This window comes from Ruditapes philippinarum, unplaced genomic scaffold (genome assembly GCF_026571515.1).
Source record: "Ruditapes philippinarum isolate M1 unplaced genomic scaffold, ASM2657151v2 ctg1203_1_1_1_1, whole genome shotgun sequence".
Classification (NCBI taxonomy): domain Eukaryota; kingdom Metazoa; phylum Mollusca; class Bivalvia; order Venerida; family Veneridae; genus Ruditapes; species Ruditapes philippinarum.
The window spans coordinates 134,077-154,169 of record NW_026857820.1 but is presented as its reverse complement, the minus strand read 5'-3'; positions in this window follow the sequence as shown (position 1 = coordinate 154,169).

Here is a 20,093-nt window from a genome sequence, read left to right as displayed (position 1 = left end):
AAAAATTGACATCATAGGTCAGATATATACCTTAAAGTACACCTGTATGCAAAATTTAAACAAAGTTTACCGTACGGAATTTAAGTTATGGCCACTTTTCTGAACTCAAGCTAGGATGTTATGAGGGCCCTTTTAAGAAATGAGGAACCTTTAAATAATCTGCAATAACTTTCTAATGAAAAATGTTTTCCCATTAATTTTTGGTAAGAAACAAATAGTACCATTCAGCTAACAATCCACATAAGCAAAATTATGGTTTCTACATAAAATTTATGAAATCTGTATAAAAATGTTACCCTACCCCACCCATTTTTACCACGTGTCTGACCATTTTTCTACTTAGGGAGCCTAATTTAAAAAATTCTTAAAATTTACCCAAATGAGTGCCTGTTTTCAAAGTTTCCCTAAATTTTTAAAAAAGTATATTGGTTGATCTTGTAAAATATGAAATACTTTTACCGTCTAGTTTTGATTATATTACACTTTGAAAATATCAGGTATCATATTTATTACTAGATTTAGCATAATTTAGCCAATAAATACCTATATAAATTAAAAAATCAAAATTAAACACTTTTTTCTTTCCAAATGGGACATGAGAGATACATAAATAATGTTAAAAGAAAAAAAGAAAGAAAAAAAAGTTGACCCTTCTGGGGATTGAACCCATGGCCCTCATTTTCAATGTAGTTAACAGTAGTTCTAGCCTATTTGAATACTCTTCAATGCGGAGGTAATGCATTAGGGTGCTAATACCTTAAAGGCTAAAAACAAGTCTTGTCGTGTTATATTGGTATAAGATATAAAGATCCATTGGATGCTAGAACATCTACATTCCTTTTACGTTATTACGTGTAACTAAAAGCTGCGTAATATGATCTTAGGAAAAACTTTTTGCTTTAATGTAATAAATATCATTTATGAAAATCAGACACATTAAACAGAATGTCTGCATAGCAGATAACAGCCAATACATTATAGTTGCACTATATATATCATAATCATACAAATTCAATAAGACATATCATTCTTTCAGATATGTCTTGTATACGTTTGACAAATTGTACTGTAATGCATTAACTTTCAATTACATGTTAAACGTGACAATAATGGAGAGTAATTGACAGATCGACATGGTGGTAATTTGTTTTGTCTCTTTGTAATTGATAATAAGGAGAAGTTCATGAAGAAACGCATTACTTTTCCTATTGCTTTTTAACCCAATTTGTTGTATTTTTAGAAGTCTCAGCATAAATTGACATTTCTTGGTAGTTTTGGTTTACCAAGATCTCGTTTACAAAGACATTGTTACAATTAAAAACGTATTTTCAGTTGTTTTTGGAACGGATACAAAATATTCTTCAATATTCAGTTTACGACATGAACCATTTGAAATGTTGAAAATGAAAACAAAGTAGATTTATATTGCAATATACTCTGACAAGTTCATATCGGAATAAATCGAAATATAATAATATCAGTCAAAAGGGCACGTCTGATGTTACTTAATTGTTAAAGCAATTATTTCCAGACGACTGTATTGCAAATATATCATTGATATCAGTACTTCTGGGAATGATTTATTCATGAGTTGCATATTGGAACGACCGCGTTTCGTTCTAAAGGGGCAAACATGTAAGTTATCTTCTGCATTTCAGCTGAGTAATGAAATGAATATGAATATCATCAATTATAAACAGATTTGGAACGGCCATAAATTTGATTTTTTCTTACACTTAATAATTAAATGGATATGTGTTTCTTATCACATTCCATTTTATAAAAAGATAACAATTATTTGGTTACCTTAACATTTTAGAAACAACAACACTTCGTTGATTAATTTACTGTACTAATTGGAACTATGTTGATTTTTACTATTAATGTTATTGTTTTGAGGGCTTGTTCTTCATGCTTTACAAATTATTTTACCTTAAGTGCTGATATTTAGTGTAATTGAAAAAGATATACTTCAGCTATTTGATGACATGAAGTTTTCTTTCATGAAAGCCCTGCATCATACATAGAATACAAAACAAGTACTAATATCAAGAATAAAAGACATTCCTTACAAATATTGTTATTATTGATATCAAATAAGTAGATACACATTCATTACAGAGGGAAAGATCTACAACATCAAATATTTATTCCTTTAAGCAAAATTTTATATTCTGTTAAGTATAGCACCATTAGCACAACGTCTGCACATAAGCAATTATTGCACTACACGAACCGTCATAATACAATACCAAAACAGTATCATTATTTCTGTTAATATTTCAAAATCGTCTATTCGTTTGTGTAAGACAGACCTGCTGTAAATATAATGCGTTTCCAATATTAAGATAGATATAACGTAGGAAATATAGCCAGCTATCGCATGACACTTAGAGCGCAATGTTATTGATTGACAAATAATGATATACATCAACAACGGCAATAATATAGATATCATTTATTCTGTCAAACGATAAAGTCACATGCTGTTTTAATGGTATAAAAGTCTTGTCAAGGCAACAATACCTAACCGACCAGATTATAAACATTTATTGCAGCAATATTACTCATTTTGACATCAACTTGTAACTTAGAGTAATAATCTAAGATCTCAATACAATCAAGTATTTGCATCTTAGCATTATAGGGACAGGTGTGTAATCTACAAAAGCTGAAGGCGTGAGCTTTTCTAGTACTGTAATACCAAATTACATACCTGTCAATATAATACTTAGATGCAAATAATTGATAGTATTGAGATTTTACTGTAATGCCAAAGTTATTATTATAATTGATTTCTGTTTTCATTTTTTAAGAGAAATAAATCTCGTTTACATGCATATATACATGTATTTAACGACATTAAATGGCGATATTTCATCGTTAATTTTATTACATTTGTTACATGTATTACCTTCATCTAGCGCAAAAACTTTCGCTTAACAAGATAATTAACATTAACAACAGTTAATTGACAAGCTGACATTGGTAACCGATTGATCCTACCTTTTTAATTTAATTTAAAGAATTGCTCTGGGATAAACATGGGTTTTAATTTAAGATTTTAGCCAAATATACTGAATGTTTCTAGGCCAAGAATAATAAAAGTTTTAATCAAGAAAAATTGCCCATTAAACTTGTGTTTATTCGAAAATGTGTAATTCAACTACTTCTTTTCATTATAACTTTTATCATTGAATCTTTTTTTTGTGTTGCAAAATATATGAGCAATATGTATCAAAGATAAAAAGGAATGAAATTCAATTTGATGTTTAAAGCATGAACAAATTAAAGTAAATATTATTGAAACACTTAGAAAAATTTATAATACATATTTGATTGATTGAATCTCTCGTTTATATTTTCTTCGTGAACATATGAGGGTGTGATAATTAAATTTAAATTTAATAAGCAGTTTACAAATCTAACCTAACTGCATTACAAAGTAAATGGTATAAAGTTCATTCCCATGGGAAAAGATGATATTAAGATTTGTTGCATTGTGAATATTGTATTTAAAATCTCAGAAGGACAAAAAGGGCCGATCATAATGCATGATTTTGCATTTGTTTTCTTTTGTCCGCTGTTGTTTATTACAGTATCTAGCAATAACTTTGACTAATATTGATAAGTAACTACTTCCCATTCTGAAAACAAAACAACACTATAATACTTCTTCTAAATTTTTAAAGGCAGATATACTAGTAGGTATAGTTCTAGGTATGTAAGTAAGTGTTCAATGTATTTATACAAATTCAAATGAATCCTGATTTCCTGATTGAATGATATTCTTATCATGACATAGCATGCAGAAGCGACATTTTATTTTCAATAAATAGTATATTATATATCAAATGTATTATTCGAAATGTATCATGTTTCTCAAAAGCGAATTCCTAAAAAGTGTGGAAAATACGTTAATAAATCAATTTATCATTTTTTTCCAAATTCAACATTGTATACCAAAAAAAAACAACAGACAATAAAGAGATTAATATCTACAAAACATGACATCTTTAAGAGATGTATTTTTAAAGGTAAATCTTGGAATCCAGACGGAAATATATCAGTCATTCAAATATGATATCCTGTCATTCTTTATCAAAAATAATTTGTCTACGTAAATCAATTTAGACAGAAATGCGGAAAGTTTCTGTCAAAGTTATGAAACTTTCAAAGCCAATGCAATTTGAAATATATTGCGAGAACTGAGTAATTGTGTTGTGAATAATGTTTAAGATATATATATGTAAGGTAGCATTGCAGATGTTAACCGTGTTGTGATGAATGCTTCAAAATGTTTTATATAGTATTCATTGTATTTTGTGCAGTGTGCATAGTGTTGTAAACAGTGTTTATGGTGTTGTAAACAATGCTGACGATGTTGTTAGTAGTGTTCATGGTGATAAGATTACTGTTGGCAGTGCTGTTGGAAGAGAAGTCATAAAACATATGGGCAATGTTTTCGATAAACGAGTAGCAACTTTAATCAATTTGCACCGAATACATATTTATGTATGGTTTCGCTTGTGAAAAAGAACAATTACGAAGGAAAAAAACTAGAATTTTAAGTTTTACCATATTTTCTAACAACACATTCATCAAACATTTATTGATAACGTAAACCTTATTTTCCCAGAAACAACCATTCAATGTTGGTAATTCTATTTTAAAAAACAATATATCGCTAAGATAACTGGCAATTTTTTTACGTTACATAAAAGTCAGAATTTCTGTTCAGCATGTTACAAAATAATTGTTAACATTTGTTCTATTGCTAATGAAAATTGAAATTAACATAGGATAATAAATGTCATGGAAGATTCATTTCCATACCAAAGTGTTAACATTTCGTGTAACCGATGTGAGAAATAATTACCTAGACTTCCACAGCAGTTCAAGAACGGAACTGTCTCAGAAATAAATGAAAGTAATTGCAAACTATATTAACAGTTTTAGAAGTTGATACCTAAGTATTATAGCAAATATAGTCAGAATGACATATTGTTATGTCAGTTTTCATCCGTAAACTTAATGTACATTTGTTTAATGATTTCATAGTAGCTATACAATCAGTTATAAAGTACAAACTACCTATTTTTGTCTTTAAAATGTAATGGCAGTTTAATACATTTAATGCATAAAAGTTCATATTTTACTATTTTGCGAACTATCCATTATTGCATCGTACAGTAAACATCCCCGAATATGTAACCGCAAAACGTTTGCAAATCAGCATTTGGTAATGGAAGGAGATTTGATAAATAATCCTTTAATATGTATTGTAAGATGTCACTGCAAATCAATTTCATATTCATCTTTTTGATAAATCGCAAGCAATTAGCTTGCAATCATGAACAGAAATCCTAATAATGTGTTGGTTTTATGATTTCTGATGAATTACGACATGCACAAAAAGTTTCATACACGAAATGCTGGCAATTTGATTGATTAAGCTAGGAATAAGATGATGCGGTACTGAATACGCTGAATTCATGATATAAGTCTTTTTCTCTTTGCATAACTTTGGCTTGCTTAGACATATTGATGGCTTTTATCATAACATAAAATGTCAGAAGAAGATGATTTTCGTTATAATGAAAACAAACAAAAACATTAATGGATGTGTATAGGACTTTGAATGAAATTATGTCTAGCCTAATATGGTCTTGTTTCACGTATGTTCACATAGAGGGAACATCAATACATATACTTAATACCTATGCTACTATATATAGAAGTATTTCAGGGCCATTACGGCAAGATCTAGGTCATTATGCAATTTTGGCCGCCTTGCTACTCGGCATTATTTTTCCATAATGGGCGAGTGAATGAGCGCATGTGCAGAATGACGTCATCAACTCAGTGACTTTCAAGATGGCTGCTGACGTTGAATGAACTGTAGTCACTTGCACACAAATGTTTTTAAAGTTTAGCAAAACTAATCAATGAAGATTTGTAAACTTCAGAAAATCCAAAAATGATTTTAGATTGACTGTACGAAAAGGTCGGATCGTTCGCATTTACTGCTATTATTCTATGATTAATTCTGTATTGAAACCATTGTAGGCCTGAATCATTTGATATTTTAAAAGGTAAAGAAAAAATGTAACTCCAATCTTCTTCACTTAATGTTACATTGAGCTTTTCACACCATTTTGATATACAAGTAGGTATTATCTTGGTTTTAATAAATGCCTCATACATAGGATGTGTACCCTTAGTAAATTTTAAAATAACTTTTAAAAAAGGTGGTATAAAAGGTCTATGTAGGACATTGCATGTTCTATCATAAGATGAAAGGAAACTGGATACACTATTTACAATACCAAGATAATGTATAAAGTTAGAATTTATGTTATATTTGTCATTAAATTCATTTAAACTATAAAATTGTCCATTTGATTTCAAAAGATCACCTATGACATGTACACCTGCATTAAACCAGTTTTTAAAGAACACTGGTTGATTGCCAATAGTTATTAAAGGGTTATAGAAAATTGGATGAGAATATAACTCATTTTCATTTGTTTCTACAATTTTACAGAACATATAATATGCATTCAAAGTGTCCTTCCAAAAATCATTATTTATCTCACTAACCTTTTTTTCTAAATACCACAATTAATCAATTTCTCTATATCAAAAATTGAGCATGCCAAACCTATCCATTTACCAAACAAAAACATTATTAGTTTAGATTCAATAAAGGCTGATTTGTGGTCTTTTGTTATCATGGTAGTACTAATTTAAAAAAGTCAGCAAGAGCATATATTTCTATAATTAACATAGATATAATAATATTTTATTAATATTGTTTAGCATTTTTATACAAATCTTTATATCACATTATATCACACGTAAGCCTCTATATCAGAATGATAATGTAATGTCAATGTGGTACCATACATACAGGTTAGAATTGATTGATCTGTTGATGCTCCAAAATGATAAAAGCACGTAAATCATAAGATGCTTAAGTGTTTGATTGATTAGAACCAGTCTGACAGTGTAACTTCAGATACTGAGAAAATTATTGTTATCTATATATACTGTCCATATACTTCATATATAACAATTTATTGTGAAACATTTTGTGTAGGTTTGATTTACATCTGTCGGGTTTACATATTGAATGTCATTTGAGTGCAAGGCAGTGCTTTGTAGCAATAATTGAAGCTTTTCTATAGATTATACAAATAAAAAAATAACAGTAGGTTGCATTCACAAGAGAATTGAGGTGTGCAAATCTACGCTCGATTGTTTATCAATATAAATGTATCAATGTACTTAGAGGTTATACAAGTCATGTAGTTATATCGCTAAAATGTTTGAAAGGCACCAAACTAGCTGATGCCACGTTCAATCCAATCATTCATTTTCAAAAGGACATTCATGTGAACTGTAATGTCAATGCATCGTGTCATAGCAGAAATAAATTCAAATTAGTTGTATGAATTAAGAGCAATACCCTACCTATTATAATATACGAGATACATTTAAAAGGGCCAAGTTTCTTCTATCATTAAAACAGCGTTAAACATGTCTGATTTGAAAAGGTTTAAATGTCAATGCAACAATCAGTTCCAAAAACAATCTAATCAATTTCATTAGTTTGTACTTGGAAAATGTCTCAAAAATGATATTATCAATACAATTTTTGTCATATTTTTAAGCGTTTTAACCATTAAAAAACTCAATTTTTTTTTACTGTGCACATTTATCCATTAGAAATGCATGCACTACCCAACCTCACCCTATTGACGTTAGTTAGAATTGTTAAACATAATAGATGATATATTTGATCACAGAATATTTATACAAGGAAAATAACACAATAAAAATATGATATCATAAAAGATTCAAATGTCGATAAACGTCTTTGAAAGAAATAATGTTCCCGTAGAACTAAGTACTTGATCGGTATCATTAAATTTAGTCTTATTATTTTTGCCAAATTCAATCTACTTGTTATGAGCTGCAAACTAAATGAAAACGACCTGATATATTTATGTTTACTTATATGTTGTAGGTTATGAATGTTTCAATTTATCCTGCCATATATCTATGAACACAATATCCATAGAAGTAATAATATAATAGGATAATAACTTCCAAAAGTGAATACAAAGTTAATATAAATTTTATGAAAGACAAAAGTGCTAGAAAAAGTCATACAATAATATCATATATATTTTGTTTCAAAACTAGCTCTATTTCTGTCTATTTTATGATATGTATAGCTTTAGTTTATACAAATAGAAAAAACACAGTTTGTTGCCTTCCAGAAAAACTCTCGAATTCTATTTGCACATTTTGTCAAGGTAACAATACTAAAAGACTGAATACAAGCCGTGTATTGTCTTGTCATGTTGTATCTAACAAAAACCATCATGATATATAAATATCCATCGGACTTGGAATATTTTTGCGAAACAACAAAAATGTAATTATGTGTTACTAAAAGCCCCGTGAATATGGTCTAAGGAAATACATTTTTGCTTTTAATGTAATAAATGTAATTTCTTATAAGCAGACACATCAATCAAAATGTCTGCATGACAGATAAGAGCCAATACATTATTGCACTATATATATCATAAGCATACAAATTCAATAAGACATATCATTCTTTCATATATGTCTCGTATACGCATGCCATATTATGGGTAAAGACTGTTTTAATGTTGCACTTTTAGACTATAAATGATGATGTGAAAACTATTTGCTGTATAGTCACGTAAAGGTTTCTCATTTCGGAAATTTCGGAAACAAGGGCTTTTAGCTTAGATATTTTGATATTTGGCGACATCTTACGGTCCTCAATATATGATATATGAAGTAGGGCCTAGACTTAATATTGACACCGCCTTAGGCGTTATTTAGCTGACGTAGACATACGCACGAATCATATTATTTCAAATTTATAAATTATCTATTACAATCAATTGGCATCAAAGCATTATAGGGACAAAACACCAAACATCAACTTTACCGAAGCCGATGACATACGTTTTCCTAGATCTGAAATGCCATATTACATAAATATGTGCGGTCGACTTACAACCGATATAATATCTTGTATATACATTTTCAATTTACATAATTAAGGTGGCAATATTTCATCTTTAATTTAATTACTTTTATTTTCAATCTTATCTAACGCAGAATTAACGTAAATACTTGATTCTAAGACTAATCTTGGAAAATAATTTATTTCAAACGTTGTAATTAGATTTAAAGATTAGTCCCTAAATAACCCTGGGTTTTAATTAAAAAGTTTAAGCAAATGCACTTATTTTTACAAAAGCCTAGAATAATCAACATTTCAATGCAGAAAAAACAACAACAGCTCATAAACGTGTGTTTATTCCGAAAAGTAAAATATGTATAAACATGTAATACCCTTTTTACTGAAACACCATCTCGCAATGACTGCTATGCATTTTTTTTTATTTGTATGAAGTATGAGTTTCTATTCGTGATATATTCTTATGATATAGACAATGAAAAGGATAAAAGTGATAAAAGATATAAAAGGTATAATTGTAATTTAGATTAAATCATTTTTACATATTATGTCCCAAGGCAACGTACAGTGTATTGTGCATTTTGTATTATAATTAAAAAAAATAACGTTCTGTCAGAAATGTTGCTTTTTTCAATCAATATTTTCTGAGATAAGTCGTAATAAAGAGCCGTTGATACTGCTAAAAATGAAAAAAGCGGCAAATTTAGGTGGAAGGTCACCTTGTAGTTTATGTTTCCAATATGAAACTAGTGCTTGCTAGTTCCAGGTAGTAAACTCGAATGCGGTTACAACTATCATCATGCTTTTATCACAATCGATCTCAACTCAATACGTTTACTTAACCACCCGATTGAAAAGTATTGTCATACTAAGGTAACCATATCTTTTGTATGCCTTATCTGATAGAATATGAACTTCATATTACTAAATAGAGAAAAGAGAGGCAATCAAATCGGTGATTATGGTATACATAAGAGGGCAAATCTTGTAAATACACTATCAAAAGAAAATTAATAATAATCACTTGACTGTTTGTCATTTTGTAGTTTTTGTTTTAGACAGATGAGGGTTTGATAATCAAACTGAAATTTAATAAAGAATTTACTTTTCTTTTATTGTTGCATTATTATTGCATTATACAGCAAATGCTGTAGAATTGAGTTCCCATGGGAAAAGATCATATTAAGATTTGTTGCTACATATACGTAAGTAATATATTAAAAATCTCGGTAATTACGAAAAAGGATCATCATAATACATTTTGCGTTTATATTCCAAAAAATCGTTTTTGCTGCTTTAAATTTGTGAAATGTGTTATGTAACAATGCTGATCAATTTTGGCTAACATAATTGATACGTACCGACTTTCAGTTAACAAAACAACAAGAATTCTTGCCAACTTTACAAGGTATGTAAAAGTATAATAATATGTGTTAAATGTATAAACACAAAGTCAAATGAATTATGCCTTCCCGTTCGAAGAATATCATTATTTTTACATTGCAACCAAAAACTATATTAAAACTTTGGAGAGTCTTCTTTGCACATGAAAAGGCCTAAAGCCCTAACCCAAGTAATATGTCCAGGAAATTTACGCGAGGATTGCTTATATTTTGCACAGGCGATTAGTTCTTTCTCTAAATAAATTTCGGGGAAAAAACATCAAGTTTACGAGCCTACCGTTTAAAACCATTTGACCAATTCCAATGCAAATTCGATTTTGTATAACTTGAGAGGGTCTTCTTTGCACATGATAAGGCTAAAAGCCCTAACCCAAAGAACGCTTCCAGGAGATTTCCGCATGGCTTGGTCATTTTTTTGAACAGGCGATTTGTTCTTTCTCTATATAAATTTCGGGAAAAAACAAATTTTACGAGCCTACCGTTCAAAAACCATTTGACCAATTACAATCCAAATTCGATTTTGTACAACTTGAGAGGGTCTTCTTTGCACATGAAAAGGCATAAAGCCCTAACCCAAGTAATACGTCCAGGAGATTTCCGCGTGGCTTGGTCATATTTTGAGCCTACCATTCAAAAATAAATTTCGAAAAAAAAAAAACATCAAATGTACGAGCCTCCCGTTCAAAAACCATTTGACAAATTCCAATCCAAATTCAATTTTGTACAACTTGAGAGGGTCTTCTTTGCACATGCGTGTCTTGGTCATATTTTGCACAAGCGGTTTGTTCTTTCTCTAAATAAATTTCGGAAAAAACATGAATTTTACGAGCCTACCGTTCAAAAACCATCTGACTAATTTCGATGCAAATTCGATTTTGTACAACTTGAGAGGGCCTTCTTTGCACATGAAAAGGCGCCCCACTGTGTTCCTCAGATGTATGTCTATGTTGTTTCATACTGTTTTGGTGACACTTTTGCTTGTGTCCCTTGTTGTTTTCTCGTCTACGGTAAGTATCTTCCCCATTGCCTCTAGTTTTTGTTTCTTTGATTAACCCCCCCCCTTCCCCCGGTCTCCTGTCCCCTTCCACTTTGTGGGCTTATTATTATTTTCTTTGAATTCCTAATCAGTTACAAATTATTTATCATTTAATGATTAATGTGTCTTTGCCCTGTCCTTTTTATGTTTGGGGTCCACCTGAGCTCCTGGCCATTGGGTTCTTGTTGCTTGGTCATATGGGGGTTGCGTTCATTGAACGCCGCCTTTCCTTGTTGATCTTGTTTATCATATTTTAAAGCCCTTACCTAAAGAACATTTCCAGGAGATTACCGCATGGCTTGGTCATTTTTGTGCACAGGCGATTTGTTCTTTTTCTATATAAATTTCGAGAAAAGAAAATCAATTGTACGAGCCGACCGTTCAAAAACCATTAGACCAATTCCGATGCAAATTCAATTTTGTACAACTTTGGAGGGTCTTCTTGGCACATGAAAGGGCCTAAAGCCCTAACCCAAGTAATATGTCCAGGAGATTTCCGCGTGGCTTGGTCATTTTTTGCACCGGCGATTTGTTCTTCCTCTATGTAACTTTTGGGAAAAACATCATATTCACGAGCCTAAAATTCAAAGACCATTTGATCAATTCCGATGCAAATTTGATTTTGTACAACTTGAGAGGGTCTTCTTTCCACATGATAAGGCTTAAAGCCCTAACCCAAGAAACATGTCCATTAGATTTCCGCATGGCTAGGTCATTTTCCAGCGGTTTGCTTTTTCTGTATAAAAATTACGGACAAAAACATGAATTTTACGAGCCTACCGTTCAAAAGCCAGTTGACCAATTCCAATGCAAATACAATTTTGTACAACTTGAGAGAGTCTTCTTTGCACATGAAAAGGCCTGAAGCCCTAACCCAAGTAATATGTCCAGGAGATTTCCGCGTGACTTGGTCATTTTTGTACCGGCGATTTGTTCTTTCTCTATGTAAAATTTCGGGAAAAAACATCATATATACGAGCCTACCCATTCAGAAAACAATTTGATCAATTCTGTTTGCAAATTTGATTTTGTTACAACTTGAAGGGTCTTCTTTCAACATGATAAGCTTAAAGCCCTAAACCAAGAAACTGTCCAGGGATTTCCGCATGGCAAGGTTCATTGTCCAGCGGTTTGCTTTTTCTGTATATTAAATTTTTGGAAAAAAAAACATGATTTTATACCAATGAGATTCTTTTGTACAATTCAAAAGCCTTTTGACCAATTTAAACCATGCAATATTTGATTTTTTACAACTTGTAATGTAGGCAACTTGTCTTCTTTGCACTATTGGAAAAGCCCTTCCAAATGCAAATTCGAGAAACCTAAACCCAAGTAATATGTCCAGGAGATTTCCGCATGGCAGGTCATTGTCCACGCGGTTTGCTTTTTTCTTGTATATTTCCAAATGATAAGGGCTTAAAGCCCCTAACCAAGAACATGTCCAGGAGATTTCGCATTGAGCTAGGTCATTCTCCAGCGGTTTTGCTTTTTCTGTATATAAAATTTTTCGGAAAAAAAAACATGAATTTACTAGCCTACCGCTGTCAAAAAAGCCATTGGACCAATTTCCAATGCAATTCAATTTTGTACAACTTCAGAGGTCTTTCTCTTGCACATGAAAAGCCTGCAAAAGACCCCTAAACGCCAACTCATATGTCCCAGGAGATTTCCGCCGTGTCTTGCTTCATTTTTTATATGCACCGGCGATTTGCTCTTTCATATATGTAAATTCACCGAGAAAAAACATCATATCACGAGCCAACCCATTTTAAAAAAACCACTTGATCAATCCCCGTTGCAAATTTTGATTTTGTACAACTGATAGTCTTGCTTTCCACATGGATAAGCCTAAAGCCCTATACCCTACGAACTGGTCCAGGAGATTTTCCGCATGGCTAGGTCATTATCCAGCGGTTTGCATTTTCTGTATACAGTACTGGATAAATTTTGGAAAAAAACATTGAATTTTACGCAGCCTTACCGTTTGAAAGCCATTTGAACCAGATTCCAATGAGCAAACTGCGATCTGTACACTATTATGCAAGAGGTCTTCTTATGCACATGAACAAGGCCTAAAGCCTAGCCCAAGAAATTATGTCCAGCGAGATTTCCGCGTGGTTTCGTCATTTTTCCCACCGTCGATTTGTTTTTTCTCTATGTAAATTTTGGGAAAAAACATCATATTCACGAGACTACCATTCAAGAACCATTTGATCAATTCCGTTGCAAATTTGATTTTGTACAACTTGAGAGGGTCTTCTTTCCACATGATAATGTTTAAAGCCCTAACCCAAGAAACATGTCCAGGAGATTTCCGCATGGCTAGGTCATTTTCCAGTGGTTTGCTTTTTCTGTATATAAATTTCTGAAAAAAAAACATGAATTTTAAGAGCCTACCGTTCAAAAGCCATTTGACCAATTCCAATGCAAATTCAATTTTGTACAACTTGAGAGGGTCTTCTTTGCACATGAAAAGGCCTGAAGCCCTAACCCAAATAATATGTCCAGGAGATTTCCGCATGGCTTGGTCATTTTTTTCAAGGGCGATTTGTTCTTTCTCTATGTAAATTTCGGGAAAAAACATCATATTCACGAGCCTACCATTCAAAAACCATTTGATTAATTCCGTTGCAAATTTTGATTTTGTACAACTTGAGAGGGTATTCTTTCCACAATGATAAGGCTTAAAGCCCTAACCCAAGAAACATGTCCAGGAGATTTCCGCATGGGGGGCTAGGTCATTTTCCAGCGGTTTGCTTTTTCTGTATATAAAATTCGAAAAAAAAAAATGAATTATAAGAGCCTACCGTTCAAAAGCCTTTTGACCAATTCCAATGCAAATTCGATTTTGTACAACTTCGGAGAGTTTCCTTTGCACATTGAAAAGGCCTGAAGCCCTAACCCAAGTAATATGTCCCCAGGAGATAATTCCGCGTGGCTTGGTCATTTTTTTGCACCGGCGATTTTGTTTCTTCCTCTATTTGTATAATTTCGGGAAAAAACACATCATATTCACGAGCCTACCATTTTCAAAAATCCATTTGATCAATTCCGTTGCAAATTTGATTTTGTACAATTTGACAGGGTCTTCTTTCCACATGATAAGGCTTAAAGCCCTAACCCAAGAAACCATGTCTAGGAGATTTCCGCATGGCTAGGTCATTTTCCAGCGGTTTGCTTTTTCTGTATATAAATTTAACGGAAAAAAAACATGAATTTTACGAGCCTACCGTTCAAAAGCCATTTGACCAATTCCAATGCAAATTCGATTTTGTACAACTAGAGAGGTCTTCTTTGCGCATGAAAAGGCCTGAAGCCCTAACCCAAGTAATATGTCTAGGAGATTTCCGCGTGGCTTGGTCAATTTTTGCCACCGGCGATTTGTTATTTCTCTATGTAAATTTTGGGAAAAAAACATTCATATTCACGAGAACTACCATTCAAAAAACCATTTGATCAATTCCGTTTTGCAAATTTGATTTTGTACAACTTGAGAGGGTCTTCTTTTCCACATAATAAGGTTTAAAGCCCTAACCCAAGAAACATGTCCAGGAGATTTCCGCATGGCTAGGTCATTTTCCAGCGGTTTGCATGTTCTGTATATAAATTTCGGGAAAAAAACATGAACTTTACGAGCCTACCGTTCAGAAGCCATTTGACCAATTCCAATGCAAATTCGATTTCGTACAACTTGAGAGGGTCTTCTTTGCACATGAAAAGGCCTGAAGCCATAACACAAGAAACATGTCCAGGAGATTTCCGCATGGCTAGGTCAATTTCCAGCCGTTTGATTTTTCTGTATATAAATTTCGGAAAAAAAGCATGAATTTGAACGAAGCCTACCGTTCAAAAGCCATTTGACCAATTCCAATGCCAAATTCAATTTTGTACAACTTGAGCAGGGTCTTCTTTTGCACATTCGAAAAGGCCTGAAGCCCTAACCCAAATAATATGAATCCAGGAGATTTCCGCGTGGCTTTGGTCATTTTTTTGCAACCGGCGATTTGCTCTTTCTCTATTTAAATTTCGAGAAAAAACATCATATTCACGCGAGCCTACCATTCAAAAACCATTTGATCAATTCCGTTGGAAAATTGATTTTGTACAACTTGAGGGTCTTCTTTCCACATGATAAGGCTTAAAGCCATAACCCAAAAGAAACATGGTCCAGGAGAATTTCCGCATGGCTAGGTCATTTTCCAAGCGGTTTGCTTTTTCTGGTATATAAATTTCGAAAAAAAAACTGAATTTTTAGGAGCCTACCGTTTCCCAAAAAGCCAGTGACCAATTCCAATGCAAATTACAATTTTGCTTACAACTTGAGCAGGTCTTCTTTGCACATGAAAAGGCCTGAACCACTAACCCAAAGTAATATGCCAGGGAGATTTCCCGCGTGAACTTGTCATTTTTGGTACGGCGATTGTTCTTTCTCTATGTAAATTTCGGGAGAAAACATCATATATACAGCCTACCATTCAGAAAACAATTTATCAATTCTGTTCGCAAACATTGATTTTGTACAACTTTGCAGAGGGTCATTCTTTCAACATGATAAGGCTAAAAGCCCTAAACCAAGAAACATGTCCAGTAGATTTCCGCATGCAAGGTCATTGTCCAGCGTCTTTTTCTGTATATAAACTTTTGAAAAAAAAACATGAATTTACAAGTTCTACATCCAAAAGCCTTTTTGACCAATTTCCAATTGCAGATTCGATTTGTAAACTTGAGGGGTCTCTTGCACATTGAAAAGTCTGAACCCTAACCCAAGTAATATGTCCAGGAAGAATTTCCGCCCGTGGCTTGGTCATTTTTTCTTCACCGGCTCGGTTTTTTCTTTCTCATGTTAATTTCGGGAAAAAAACATCATATTCACGAGCCTACCATTTCAAAACCATTTGACAATACCGTTGCAAATTTATGATTTTGTACAACTTGAGAGGGTCTATCTTTGCACATAAGCCTAAAGCCTAACCCAAGTAATATGATCCAGGAGATTCCGCGTGGCTTGTCCATTCTGCCACCGGCGATTTGCTTCTTGTCTCTAATGTAAATTTCTGGGAAAAAACATCATATTCACGAGCCTTACCAATTCAAAACCATCTGATTAATTCGTTTGCAAATTTGATTTTGTACACTTGATATTGGTCTTATGTTCCCAAACATGATAAGCTTAAAGCCCTAACCCAAGAAACATGTCCAGGAGATTTCCGCATGGGGCTAGGTTCATTTTCCCAGCGGTTTTTGCTTTTGTTGCTGTATTATAAAATTTCGGGAAAAAAACATGCAATTTTACAAGCCTTCCGCTTCAAAAAGCCATTTTGAACCAATTCCCAATGCCAAACTTCGTATTTTGCTACAACTTCAGAGGATGATCTTCATATTGCACATTGAAAAAGGCCTGAAAGCCCCTAACCCAAAGTAATTATGTCCAGGAGATTTCCCCGCCGTTGGCATTGGTCCCTTTAGCAACCCGGCGATTTGTTCTTTTTCTATATGTAAATTCCGCGAAAAAACATCATATTCACGAGCCAACCATTTAAAAAACCACTTTGATCAATTCCGTTGCCAAATTTTTGATATTTGCTACAACTGATAGGGTTCTTCTTCCACATGAAAAGGCCAAAAGCCCTAACCCAAGAAACATGTCCAGAGATTTTCCCGCGAGCGCTAGGTTCATTTCACAGCGCGTTTTGCCATTTTCTGATACATTACTTGTATAAATTTTTGGAAAAAAAAACATGAATTTTACGAGCCTACCGTTTTCAAAAGCCATTGCACCAATTCCAATGCAAATTCGATTTTGTACAACTTGACGAGGGTCTCTTTGCACCATGAAAAGCCTAAAAGCACCCCAACCAAGAAATATGGTCCAGGAGATTTCCGCGTGGTTTCGTCATTTTTTCACCCACCGTCGAATTTGTTTTTCTCTTATGTTAAAATTTTGGAAAAACAATCATATTCACGAAGAACTACCATTCAAGAAACCATTTGATCAATTCCGTATGCAAATTTGATTTGTACAACTGATGAGGTCTTTTTCCACATGATAATGTTAAGCCCGTAACCCAAGAACATGTCAGAGAAGATTTCCGCATGGCTAGGCATTTTCAAGTGAGTTGGGGGGGCTTTTTCTGTATATAAATTCCTGAAAAAAACATGAATAGAGCACCAACCGCTTCAAAAGCCATATTGACCAATTCCAATGCCAAATTCAATTTGTACAACTTTGAGAGGGTCTCTTTGCCACATGAAAAGGCCTGAAGCCCTAACAAATAATATGTCCACGGAGATTTCCGCATTTGGTTTGGTCATTTTTTTCAAGGGCGGATTTGTTCTTTCTCTATGTAAATTTCCGGGAAAAAAACAGCATATCACGAGCCTACCTCAAAAAACCCATTGTTGAATTAATTCCGATTTGCAAATTTGATTTTTGTACAACTTGAGAGGGTATTCTTAACACATGATAAGGCTTAAAGCCCTAACCCAAGAAACAGTCCAGGGAGATTTCCCATGGCTAGTCATTTCCTAGCCGGTTTTGCTTTCTAAGGCTTCGAGCTTTACATATGTATTAGTGAGATCATCTTAAGGTTAATCTACCAAAGTTGCTTCAAATTTGCCTCTGGTTAGTCAAAGTAGCCCCTCACTCGCCACCGAGTAAATTGTGGTTTTCCAATTATGTATATAGTTAAAATCTTAAGAAATTCATCTCTCAAATTGACAAAATGTTAGAAAAAAAAATAAATTAGTAAAAAGTATTGATGAGTGCCTATGCACATGGTGTACCTGACCTTTATCTCACACGATAAAATTATAGCCCCTGCGTGGGTCTAAAATTGGCCCCACCAGTTGGGTCCAATCTCTTTCAATCACTATCCACAATATACGTAAAAATTATAAATCTCTATTTTCTGAAAATGTTAAAATGCTTAGATGCTTGACCTTGGCTTATTAATAATCAGCCCATAATCCTTCTACCACAGCAGTGTTCAAATTTTTTGCCCTGTTCAAAATTGCCCTGCCCGGGGGAATTGATTTCATTATGACACTACAGTTAAACAAATGTTTTCTGAAATTGGATGAAAGCTACAGCAGATATTTGACATGAGAAAATGTAGTTTTGTTGTGCACCTGTATCCAAGATTGCTTGTATTAAAATCCGTGGCGAGCGCGTCAAAAATTTGACCTTGCCTGAAGGAGGGCCGACAGACCTATTTCTCGTCGTTCTGATGTACAGCCATGACTGAATGTGGGGACTATAGCAAAGTTATAAGTATTTGTCAAAATTGTACTGTTGATATCAGGTGAAAACCAGACTTTTGATGATTGTGACCTACCTGTTACCATCTTGTCCTTTGATGTGCAGTATTATGGATAAAATTTGAACCATGTGCACAGATTAAGATTATAAAATGATCTTTGTAATCAAGTGGCGTGTCCAGATTTTGACAAAAGTGTCTTGACATGATGTTTGGCCTTTGAGACCAGTATGGAATTTTTGGCCACACGAAACTATTTGACCTCACCCCAAATGTCACTCAGACTCAACTGCCTTGATAGATTTCTACTCTGATCTTCATTTTTGAAGTTATGCAATTAACAATCTGTATTTAACCACTAATTCTGATAAGAGTTAGAGTAGGTCTCCACAGTTGATTCTTTATACATATGACAATCTCATATTGATTATAGGAAACAAAAAACAAATGTCCACGATTTACTATGTTACTGTGGCTACATGTATTATGTCTTTGTGTTCTTCCTTCTGCGATAGCATTTTATCATGCGAATTGCAATAATTGTTTAGAACTTCGATTTAAATTTTGAAGTATAAGTGAAGACGCACCAAATCGTATGTTTAAATTTGAATCGCGTAAAGATTAGTCATGCTGTACACTGTGTACAAGTTCTGACTTCTTCAAACAATCAATCCGAATATTATACAATCAGTAATTAAATTAAGACCTACATATTGTTTGAATGTGTGATGGCAAGTAATGCCAATATTTTAAAGTAACTACAAAGTCTAATTTTTAGGTATGCTCTGTATTTTACTTGCTTTCATATCCTATTATCTGTTAATAAATCCTCACAAACAAAGCAGATAAAGCCTGTATTCTGAGCTCTCATAAACTAAGTTGTGTGAAGGAAAAAAGAAAAACTCTCAGTCTTATCCAATTAGTAATTTTTCTGTGAGTATGATGGCAGCAATGCTCAAAAACTATTGAATATGAAGCCAACAAGTCTTAATTGGTCTTTCTTAGCCATGCTCTGTAGTTTATTCCTCATACCTTTTATTATAAAACAGAAACAAATTCCTAATATCAAACATTTTGAGAGCTTAGTCTTAACTAGGATATATAGAATGGTAGAGTCACTCAAGATCTGTTATCTAATTAAAATAATTGTGACCAGTTACATTTTCTTTGATTGAATATCTTCACTGGGCAGTAAGACACCAAATTTAAAACATTAAGCTATCAAAGTCTTAATTTTCTAGTATGCTCTGTATGTATTGTATTCTCATATAATTTATTGTGAAAAAACAGAAAACACAAGATATAAACATTTTGATGATCTTAGTCTTAAAACTAGGTATAAGAATGTAAGGCAGTCTTATCAATTA